The following is a 12698-nucleotide window of genomic DNA, read 5'->3' as shown; positions in this document are numbered from 1 at the left end:
AAGTGTTCGATTTCGCATGGCGGCCGGCCCGCCCACATATTAATAAGATATCACAAGAATACGCACGAGAATTACTAAGTACGAGATTGTCTGTACAGTAGACTAGACTAGTCATTATAGATACAAAGAGTAAGGAATTGAAGGCAAAATTTAATAGCAAGGGGCATGTCGCTGTCTGACTTTTACACAAAGTAGCTTCTTGAAAGTGGTCTTTATCCCAGCTTGACCGACAGCGCAAAATAAATGGCTTCGATGCTTGGTAGCACGTACACATGTGAACAAATGTTTTCAACAATGAAATTCACGAAAAGCAAGCTAAGATCACGCATTTCCGACGCCTATTTAGAAAATGTTCTGGCTCTTGCTTCATATGACTTGCCACCAGATGTTGAAAAACTTTCACAAAGCAAGCAGCATCAAGTGTCACTTTAATGCTGTGTTGTTGAAGTGTGAACACAAATATTTTGCTCTTTTTGTGATTGGTACGATTGAGATTGCAGCAATGTGGTGTAATATACTGAAGTGAGTGTGAATTATAGTATTAATGAGGCATCAGGTAATTAATGAGGCATCAAGTTGTCAATGAGGCAAGTTGCAAAATAAAGGTCAAACTTTGCAAATTTTAAGGTCAAAGTTAAAAATTTTTGGGTCAAAAAACTGGTTGCCCTATTTATGAGTTATATGACTATTATAATTACATTATTTGATCATATTGTGTATACTTACATTTCCACACTATTTGATTTTAGACATCTTAAGAATTCTTGTAATTTTTTCCACGTTAATAACGATTGTATACATATCGAAATGGAATTCATTTTAAGTGATAAAGGCAAACGAAAGTTGGCCTTGGACGGTTTCTTGTACGTTCGTGACAAAACAACAAATGGCGTAACTTACTGGAGATGTGAGGACTACCTCAAATGCAAAAGCCGTCTATCCACAGCCGAGGACGACAGCCTCAAGAGAGCACCATCTGAACACAGTCATCCACCAAACCCTGCACGTGTTATAGTTGCAAGAGCACAAGCCAGCATGCGAGATCGAGCAATCAATTCAGATGAACGTACCTCAAACATTATTCAGAGGGAAACGCAGGATATATCCTTAGCCACCGCTGGTGCTCTCCCTAAAGCAACATCATTAAAGCGGATGATACAGCGAAAGCGCGTATGTCCAGAAGGAATCGGCTTGATGGATGAACTCCGCGTGACACCGAGGGGAGAAGCCTTCGTTGTCGAGGAAGACGATGAGAACGAATTCTATATGTTTGCGTCTCAAAAGAATCTGGATATACTGAACAAATGCGCTAATTGGTTTTGTGACGGTACATTCGATGTTGCCCCACTTGAATACCAGCTGTACACGATACACGCGCTGGTCGATGAAAATCGCACGGTGCCACTCGTATACACCGTTACCGAGAACAAATCTGAAGCTGTGTACAATCGCATCTTTGGTTTATTGGAACAACAGCGACCAGGAATAGCCCCAGAAACACCCGCTACGACGCTGTCAACCAACGTCTGAGGAGCATAGTTGAAAATTATGACTCAACAAATATGGACATAAAAAGTTATCTTCGAGCAATTGCACACAACTTGTGATTAAATGAATGCGATTGAAATGTGCACTTCGTCAGTTGTCGTGCTTTTAACAGTGCATGTTGTCAGTTCTTTTAATAAATTGTCGTTCTTTTAACAGTGCATATCGTCAGTTGTTTCAATAAATTGTGGATCTTTTAACCCTATCCTAACCAGGCTCGCGAGTTTACTAAAAAAACTAGGTGTGGCCAACCCCGCACACACATTTGCAATCGTTAATTACTAGAAACCTATGCGTCGTAGACGATGAGATTATTACAGGTTAGTAGAAACATCATCTGGCTTCCTGTATACATCATAATTGTAAAACTAAAGAAAGTGAATTTAGTGTAAATTAGGTATTTCTAAAAGTGACACATTTCTATAAATTCTTCTTGTTACGCCGCGCCCCCGCTGTGAAAAGAGAACGAAAAAGAATAGTTAGTCAAGTTATTGGTGCGTAAATGAGTAATACGTTTCAATGCGGAGAGAGAGCAAAATTATATAAATATCACAATATCTCAAAAATTACAAAATCTAACTTTATCAAACAAACATGGACAGATAGCTGAACATCACAATGACCCATTGTTTCAATGTTTGAGAAACACGCAAAAATCTTGCTTGAACTGTCGGTTCGATAAAGTGTCGTTCGATCAACTGTCGTTTTGATTAACTGTCGGTTCGATAAAGTGTCGTTTGATCAACTGTCGGTTCGATAAAGTGTCTTTCGATCAACTGTCGTTTCGATCAGGTGTCGTTTCGATCAGGTGTCGTTCGATTAAGTGTCTTTCGATAAAGTGTCGTTCGATTAAGTGTCGTTCGATAAAGTGTCTTTCGATAAGGTGTCGGGTCACGGGGAAATACAGCTGGAAGAGATTTACAACTGAAACTTATCCTTTGAACCCGAAGCGAACCGTAAGTTATTCAAGCTTGTAATTTAAGTTGTATCCAGAACGAATTAGCCTAGAACCTGCAAAATGGAATTTTGTAAAACCTGAATTAGTAAAAAAGCATTTTCAAATGCGTTTCGATAACAACAGGTATTCAGTTTGGTCTCGTATTATGTATATTCTTTGTTTATGATTTCACGTGTTAAGTGAAAACACGCAACTTCACCTGCTGTGATCTTATATAAGCTCCGGTGAAGACTGCTGACAGGCATCGTCTAGCGCCAGGACATATACTGCGTGAAACCCCATTTAGCCGCCGTTATCACTCCAATAATTTAATCTGACTCCTGTTGTAGTTAAAAATTCTTTTTGACTAGGACTTCAGGCACAGCCTACTGCCGATGTCAACAAAATGAAGACGTGATTAAAACTGGTATTAAAGTCAACTAAACGAACTCAATAATTTGTTTCTGGATGCCCATATTTAAAACGGCAAACACGAATGTGAGTTGAGTCCAGCTTAAACGGACTCGCTTCAGAAAAAAAGTGTCGTTAATGCCTTGCCAAAGGGTGTTACAACGATATGACATGCATAAATATAGATGTCAATAAAATTTTGAACATCGTATAAGTGTTAAGGCGTGAAATGGTCTGCGAATTCTGTCTTCTTCTCAAGAAGCAGTCCAGTGTCTTTCAAAGTTTGAAAGTGGTTTAGATCCCCTTTTTGTATGTGAGCTTTCAAAAGTCTTAACTTGTTCTGAAAAGCTTTTATGCGCCCATACATGTCATTTGCATACTGGCCATTTTGCTGCAGCTTTGTGTTGAGGTCATTTAGGTGTGTAGTTATATCAACCTAGAAATCTAGATCACACAACCAACGTCGTTTTCCATTTCAAGTAGCCTATACTGGTTGCCCTTTGCTTTTCAAAAAATGGATGACTTCTTCCTTATGATCATAAAATCGTCTGAGCATGTGGCCCTTGCTTAGCCAACTCACTTCGATAAAGTACAACAGGTCTTGATGCGCAGAGTTAAGACCATCCAAAAACTTTTCAAACTGATGATGATTAAGTCCTCGTACTTGAATAAAATTTACTGCCTTAGCGACCGGACCAATGACTTGTTTAAGTTTCAACGACTTTGCGCATTGATTTTCCTGGTGAATGATACAGTGGAAAATTTCAATATCATCATTGGTTTTTTACTCTCGTAAAACAGACTTCAAGAGACCTACTAATCCAATACCAGGTCCGGACATGGCACGACCACCATATGTTGAGATTCCGCATAAGGTGGTCAGGTCCATTCCGAAAGTTTCAAAAGCGTTAAGAACTTTCGTAAATATATCAGCACCAGTTGTAGCGCCTTTTATAGACTGCAGTGACAAAAATTCTTCTGTTTCATTCAACTCCTTGTCCACACCTTTCACAAATGTAGCCAATTATGCCGTATCCTTATGATCTGTGTTTTGATCAGTTGCAAAGCTCCATAAAGCTGAACAACAGCTTTGTCTTATCTTAATTTATCTGTTGAACTATCTGACTCTATTGTTGCGTGCGGTTAAAATACTTTAGCTTTTTGTCGGCCGAAAAGTTTTAATATTACAAAAGAAACAGAAAAACACAAGAAAAGATATTTATTATAGGTGCTGTACACTTTCTCAATATTACGAATAACCAAGAACATAAGCAATACTACTGTTTATAAGATGTCTAATACATGAGTTGCAATTGGTTTGCACTTTCGGTGTATACCACAATTATCTTAATAAATTGCAATCTGACTCTTAACAACAATTGGGAGGTTGCGATTTCTGTCTAGAAATTCCTAAACTTTATTTGAAAAAATTATATAATCGATTATGATTAATTTCACTTAAAATGCTTTTCATTATTACTTCAAACAAACACGAAAAATTACAACAATATTACTGTTTATAAAAAAGCATTTTAAGAACCCATTAGCAATCAAAGGGCAACCTCTACAATACATTATAAGATCTCTTAGGGAAATTGTTCACAGAGTTTTTACGATCTATCTCTTGTCGTTCATTCAAACTCTCTCTAACACAAAACTCTGAATTCGAAACTCAAAGCTCTATATTGAATACTGAATAATAATGAAATCAGAACCTGCAACGGTACATATATACACTGAAGGGAAGAATTAACGAAATAGAATTCCAACTTTAGGCGCAATGCGCTTATCAATAACAGGAAATGATTTGGAGTTTTAAACTCGAAGGTTTACAGGTTAGGTGTTAGTTCTAACAAGACAATTTTCAATAAAACGAAATAAATGTCAACCAACATAGTCTATTTTTAGAATGAAAATGCGGTTATTACGGGGTCAATCATGCAGATAAACATGTTTATCAATTAAGTTGTCAATTACGCAGGGATTATTTCGAATTCGGCGAGTCCATAATGCAATGTAGGCTAAGTACTGTACCGTATTTTCTTGAATAGAAGTCGCCCTCGAATAGAAGCTGCTGTCGCATAGAAGCCACAGAAGACAATGATGAAATCGCTTCTTTACTGATAAAAGAAAACAAAGCAAACCTATCTAACGACATGCAATAAAAACAACTCAAGCATTGTACATATGTTTTATTTCAACTACGGTATTGTATCAATGGTCATTTTCATCCGTGACGCGACACCTGATCGAAAGACACTTTATCGAACGACACTTAATCGAACGACAGTTTATCGAAAGACACTTAATCGAACGACAGCTGATCGAAACGACACCTGATCGAAACGACAGTTGATCGAACGACACTTTATCGAACCGACAGTTGATAAAACGACACTTTATCGAAACGACAGCTGATCAAAGCGACAGTTGATCGAATCGACTGTTGCTTCTCCCGCACACAGTCATAGCAAAAGGTGGCGTACCGTTGCATTGTTTGCTGTAGAAAATTAAAATTTGGTGACTTTTCATAAAAAATGTTCAGCTATCTGTTCATGTTTGTTTTATAAAGTTGGATTTTGTAATTTTTGAGATATTGTGATATTTATATAATTTTGCTCTCTCTCCGCATTGAAGCGTATTACTCATTTACGCACCAATAACTTGACTAACTATTCTTTTTCGTTCTCTTTTCACAGCGGGGGCGCGGCGTAACAAGAAGAATTTATAGAAATGTGTCACTTTTAGAAATACCTAATTTACACTAAATTCACTTTCTTTAGTTTTACAATTATGATGTATACAGGAATCCAGATGATGTTTCTACTAACCTGTAATAATCTCATCAGTCTACGACGCATTGGTTTCTAGTAATTAACGATTGCAAATGTGTGTGCGGGGTTGGCCACACCTAGTTTTTTTAGTAAACTCGCGAGCCTGGTTAGGATAGGGTTAAAAGATCCACAATTTATCGAAACAACTGACGATATGCACTGTTAAAAGAACGACAATTTATTAAAAGAACTGACAACATGCACTGTTAAAAGCACGACAACTGACGAAGTGCACATTTCAATCGCATTCATTTAATTACAAGTTGTGTGCAATTGCTCGAAGATAACTTTTTATGTCCATATTCGTTGAGTCATAATTTTCGACTATGCTCTTCAGCCGTTGGTTGACAGCGTCGTAGCGCGTGATCTTAGCTTGCTTTTCGTGAATTTCATTGTTGAAAATATTTGTTCACATGTGTACGTGCTACCAAGCATCGAAGCCATTTATTTTGCGCTGTCGGTCAAGCTGGGATAAAGACCACTTTCAAGAAGCTACTTTGTGTAAAAGTCAGGCAGCGACATGCCCCTTGCTATTAAATTTTGCCTTCAATTCCTTACTCTTTGTATCTATAATGACTAGTCTAGTCTACTGTACAGACAATGTCGTACTTAGTAATTCTCGTGCGTATTCTTGTGATATCTTTTTAATATGTGGGCGGGCCGGCCGCCATGCGAAATCGAACACTTTATGATACAAATATAAAATATAGATATAAAATATAAATCGTCAACTTTATGATATATACATCACAATTCATTAATGCACACCATTACAAAGACCGCACATCACAATGGCTGATTGTTTCAATGTTTGAGAAACACGCAAAAATCTTGCTTGAACTGTCGGTTCGATAAAGTGTCGTTCGATCAACTGTCGGCTCGATTAACTGTCGTTCAATAAAGTGTCTTTCGATCAGCTGTCGTTTCGATCAGGTGTCGTTCGATAAAGTGTCTTTCGATAAAGTGTCTTTCGATAAGGTGTCATAGTACCATTTTCATCATCATCAATAATACTGAATATCGTTCAAGTCATTATTATCACTGGAACTTTCTTTTCCAAGGCAGGAAATTTTTGTGACACTAGCAGTTGTAATCCCACAAACCTCAAAAGAGTTTATTACAATCTCATTTGGAACTTTTTCCTATGCCTTCTTTTCATGCCCAGTGGTTTTAATGGGCACTGTATGGACGCCTTTACCATCAATTGTGGTGGCAATGGGCATGTCTGTTGAAGACTTGAGGTTGAAGACTGTTGAGATTTATTTGCTTCTTGTTAAAAGCGACAAAGTTACCAATCTTATCCTCAAGGTCACGTGGTAATGATTGTCCTGTAGTCGTTCGCCGTCTGATTGACAAATTAAATCTGTTCATAAAGTTGAACAACCAGCCACGAGACGCCATAAAATCAGTCAAGCCAATCTCTTCGGCCATTTTCGTGGTCCAGACCATGATTAGTTTTGTGGAGACATGACGGTGTTCAGCTCGTTCTTTGGCAATTTTCTCCATTAACTCGTCTTCCACTGTGGAGAGGCATGGCTTTCGCCCGGCTCCTTCAAGTCTGAATCTCATCTCCTATGGTCCTGGTTTTTCGTAAGCTTCATTTATTTCTTCCTTCTTTTGCAACCATCTTTGTACCATTGACTGGTCGATTTTAAACTTTCTTCCGGTCTCTCGATTTGAATTTTTTTCTGCAAACTTAATTACTTCGGTTTTGAATTCTATAGAATAAGCACGTCTTTTGCTCATGTTTACAAGTGACTTTTTACAAAAATTCTCCAAAACACTACAGCTTGCTAATAGTTACAACTATTTCAAAATAAAACGATAGTGGTGGTTACTGTTTTATACAGTATATATACCATACCATGGTTATTTAATATATTGCAGTCTGACTCTTAAGAACAATTAGACTGTTGCGAATTCTGTCTAGAAATTCCTAAACTTCAGTTGAATAGTTTATATAATTTTTAAACACTGAGAATCTGATTAATATCGGTTTTAATACCTTTCATTATTACTTCAAACAAACACTAAAAATTACAACAATATTATTATTTGTATATATAAAAAAGATTTTAAGAACCCATAAGCAATCAAAGCGCATCACTCTACATTCCACGATGACTTTAAGGAATTCGTTCACAGAGTTATTACGATCTATATATTTCTTCTCATTCATTGAACTTTTAAAACTCTAATCTGAATACTGAAGAACTCAATATTAAAGACTAATACTAATACTAATACCAATATTAAAACTAATAAAATCACAACTTTGAAGACAATGGAAACAGCGTCTTCCAATAGAGCAGTGTTTCCCAAACTTTTTTCCGATAACGCCCCCCTGGACAATTTACTGACTATCAAACGCCCATTTAACAAAAAAGTAACAACAAATTTACTATCCATTCGAGAAGCAAGAAAAAAGCACATGCACGCTTGCAAAACCAGCACTAAAATTAGCCTGAAATTTTTACAATTACTCGACGTACGATGGGTCAATTTTGACAACTAAAACATTTCTGACACGGCAGGACATTCCTCTTTCGAAACGTGTCATCGCTTTTCTTTAACTACATCGATAAGCAAATAAATTGAACGTTTACAAGCCTAGCTCCAGCCATCAAAACTAGATACCAGGGATTATTACATCATCCACTATTCAAGTCAAACAAAGCTTTTGTTACATCATAAACATGTTGTTACATAACACTCGTAAATCTCCTCGTCTCACTATAGTCCAGGCGGTACATTCTGTTGTCCAGAAGCATTGTGACGGCACTGAACGTACGCTCTAATAAGTATGAGCTGGGAAATGCAATGACAACATTTTTACCCGGTCCCACACGTGAGGATACTTCACTTTAATTTCGCGTTGCAGCCAAAATGATTGATACGAGATACGGAACTTTGGTTTGAGTTCAAAATCACTTTGCAAGAATCCCTTGCTCGGAAATATCAATGAATAGGTCAATTATCCAGTCAGGAATCTCCAATTGTATTACATCCTGAAACCGAACTTCCATGTCTTCATACAATTCCTGAATATACTTGCTGTATGTCTCAACATCAACATTAGAAATACCTTTGTCGCTGATAGCAAATTGTTGCAAGCTGGAAAACTGGAAGAATTGCGTCTAGCTAAATTTCGTCCATACAACGCAAGCTTATTTTTGAATCCACACAGTACTGATTTTACCTTGATTAGATTTACGTCGTTGCCCTGAAGGGATAGGCTCAATTCGTTAAATTTGGAAAATATATCTGACAAGTATGCGATATCATTTCATAGCAATAATTTCTTTGGCAAGGTCAGGGTGACAGCTTTCCAAGAATTCCACAACAGTATCTATCAGTGTGTACAATCGTGCAAGGCAGTTTTCTTTGGAGAGCCATCTTACTTCCGTGTGTAGAAGTAAGCGCTTAAGGGCCTTGTCGTTCTCTTTACACAATTGCTTAAACAAGCGTGTGTTAAGTCCATGCGCTTTAAACTTATTTACTGCCTTAATGACAGTCTTCAATGAGAGGTTAAGACGACCACTGATATTCTTGGCCACCAAATGCTGCGGATGAATCACACAATGAATTGTAAGCACGTTTGGATTCGCTGCTTTTAGGAATGCCATGAAGCCACGGTAACGGCCCATCATAGATGGGGCGCCGTCAGTTGCACACACTATGATATTGGTAAGTGGAATTTGTTTTTTTTTCGAGATATGTTTTAACTTCTTGAAATACTGTCTCACCCCGAGTATCTGAATCCAGTGTTAAAGCTATTGCCAACTCTTCATGTAAAACTCCATCATTCACAAAACGAACATACCCAAGTAATAGAGACTCATTTCCTGGAAAAGTTGGCTCATCCAGTTGTAAACTCAATTCTGTATTCCTGATGATGCTGCATAAGCTATCTTCTATATAGGTGGCCATCTCATCCACCCGTCTCTGAACAGTATTGTTACTCAGAGGAATAGATTTAATAACTGTAGAAGAGGCCCTGTGATGCAAAACGGTGTCTAAAACTTCCTTCACTGATGGCAAGATCAATTCTTCGCCGATCGTGTGCGGCTTGCCTTATCTTGCAAGCATCAAAGAAAAATTGTAAGACGCACATTATCCATCATTACTTGTATGGGAAAGGTTTGAAAACATCGTGTCAACAGTTTTACGTTTTTTGAAATTGTCCCGGACCATTTGAGAAAATGTTGCCTCTTGGCTACTTTATCTGGGTGAATTTTCGTTCAATACTAGGAAAGTCTGGACGGCTTCATCTCTTCATTAGAAAAAACTTTAGAGCATAGCAAGCACATTGGCTGTGATTCGGAATTTGGGGCTGGAATTAATCCATACTGGAGATAACTTGAACTGTATTGCCTTCATTTTCGTTTGACTGAACTCATTATTTATCACTCTAATGACTGAATAAAATAACTATACCTAGGTACCGGCTCACTAACTAAAATCTAAGAATATTGCTATTCACAATCACATTAGCTTCCTCGTGGCTTAAATACCCTTTCGCATATGCAACATGAGAAAAAAAGCAAGTTTATTATGACGCAATACTGTTGGAATTCGTCTATTAACATAACAATAAGAATAGTGAGACCAATAAATGTATTTTATTTTAGGATTAATCGAAAATTCTCAGACTACGAAACCGAACACAGGAAAGTAAAATAAGCAAATCGAAGCATAAATCTATTATATAAAGAGCGCAAATGTTTACTTCGGCACTGTTTTTGTTACTGCCCACTTTATTATTAGCGCCCCCCAATCGCCCATTTAGTAGACAGCGCCCCCTTGAGAGGCGCCAACGCCCACAAGGGGGCGCTGGCGCCCACTTTGGGAACCACTGCAATAGAGTGTTGAGTCCGGTGTAATACAAAGGCTGTCATTGAGAGCTTGCACATGCGAAAAACAGCAGTTGTCACATTACAGTAGTGGTCGGATAGTAATAGAATAAAACCTTTTTGTCAAAAGGGAGCGCAGAATTTTATTGTCACATAATCAACACTGCCGGTACTTCCTTTTGGTTTATTTGCTTTACACGGATGCGACAATAATAGCAGCTGTCGGATTAGCAGTTTTACAAAAGTAGACAATAAAATTGCAGCTGACTTACTGTTTCCTATTTCTTGTTACCGGTACTTATGGCAGATAAACTCGAATGCCCACTGAGCACCAATTAGAAGACAAAAACGTTCATGTAATAAAAATAGAAGCCGCCTTCAAATAGAAGCGTAGCTTTTGGAATGACAGAAGCCGCAAAACCAGCATTCGACATTGATGGATGTGGAATTTTTTGATTTTATTTTAAAGTATGAATTTTACAACAGGTAGCAAGTAGGGATGTGCCGCGAGGAAGATTATATCATGAAGGTCGACATGAACGAATCCCGAATCTATTCGTATTAGAACCAAACAATAAAATTTCCTCCAAAAGTTGTCAAGACTTGCTTCTAAAATGACGTAATCGATAAACAAATTGCTTTCTTTCGAAAAGTAATGTTTCAAAAACGATCGAAAAAGCAAAATCGTAAGGAAAACGACCTTCATTGTAAGTACCGCTGACTCTAGTTTAGCATTGTCGGGAAACTAGATCATCATTTTTTACGAAAGTCAGTAAATTTATAAGTAATATTGTATTCGGGTTCGCCATTGTTGGTATTCGTGTTCGCCCGAATCTTCCATAAACGCGATATTCGGCAAATCTATTCGGGTTTGGGTTCGTATCGGCCCATCCCTAGTAGCAAGTGATTATATGGATGACTCACTTGAACTGCAAATAAGTAACTGAATAACCAAGGAACCGGTAACCAGATAAGCATAGGTCAAGCATAGATGAGTCTTTCTTTTCTGACCGAGGAATTTGACTGCTCCATTTTGTATCAATATGTAAATGCAATTTAACGCACACTTACTTATCGATTAAATTGCCTGCGAAGAAACACCACAGCAGCAAATAGAACACCACTTTTATTTACAGCTTCCAGTTGCCCGATAATTAATATAATCGAGGTATTTACGTTTGCCTTGAATGCACTCGGTTCACTGTGTAAAAATTAACGTTGCAGACTTGCAAGATAAATGATTCGTTCCATTATAAATCGCTTCTCTCATTGCTTAAGTTTGTAATGGAATGGGTGTATAATGTATATGGTAGTTGAACTTGATAGGTTGACCCACTTTACTACAATATTTGCTTGTTAAATTGTTTATTGCGGTCGATGGTATATGAGTCTCATAAGGTCGTTGTCTGTTTTTTTCAACCTTATACTTAATTGTTCACCTTAGTGAATTATTGTCTTATGAAGGTGACAACAAAGTTGTCTAACTTGTCACTGAACTTCTTCAAATTGAATTCAACAGTAGTTTCACAAGAATGACAACTGTATAAACTGATTATATTGAAACCTCTTTGAACGATTACATTTTCACAAATCATTGACATAACAGCAGCATAAAAACTCCTTGTTACTGCAATATTCTTAGTAAGCGAAAGAATGAAAAACTTATGATGCACGCACATTAAGCAGGAAGTAGGATGTCATTGAAAGACAATGCTTTAGCTTCTTTGAGCAGATTTGCAAAACCAGAAGTTCGTCGGCAAGATATTCATCTCACGTTTCGTGATGCCGATTTCCGTAAACAAAACTCTATACATTATTCCTTCTGTATATTTTAATCTCTCCTTATCATCACAAGTTAGTTTTCGCTCTTCTGTTTTCAGTTCTCTATTTTCTTTTGTTCTTCTTTATTGAAAATGTTGAAACTTTATTGAAATGCATCGCTTATTTATATGGCTACATAACTTCTTTGTAATGCGTAAATCTTTCTTCTGTTCATTCCGTTGTTGACTTCCAAAAGTTGCACCATCTTGGCTAATTTTGACCTCTGAATTCTCACCTATGTGTTTTCCGAATTGTTGTCCCAGTTCAAGCGAGGTAAAGTCTTTATACAGCAGACGT

The sequence above is a fragment of the Clavelina lepadiformis genome, chromosome 6 (genome assembly GCF_947623445.1).
Source record: "Clavelina lepadiformis chromosome 6, kaClaLepa1.1, whole genome shotgun sequence".
NCBI lineage: Eukaryota > Metazoa > Chordata > Ascidiacea > Aplousobranchia > Clavelinidae > Clavelina > Clavelina lepadiformis.
The sequence above is the reverse complement of the archived record's forward strand: the minus strand, read 5'-3'. Positions refer to the sequence as shown.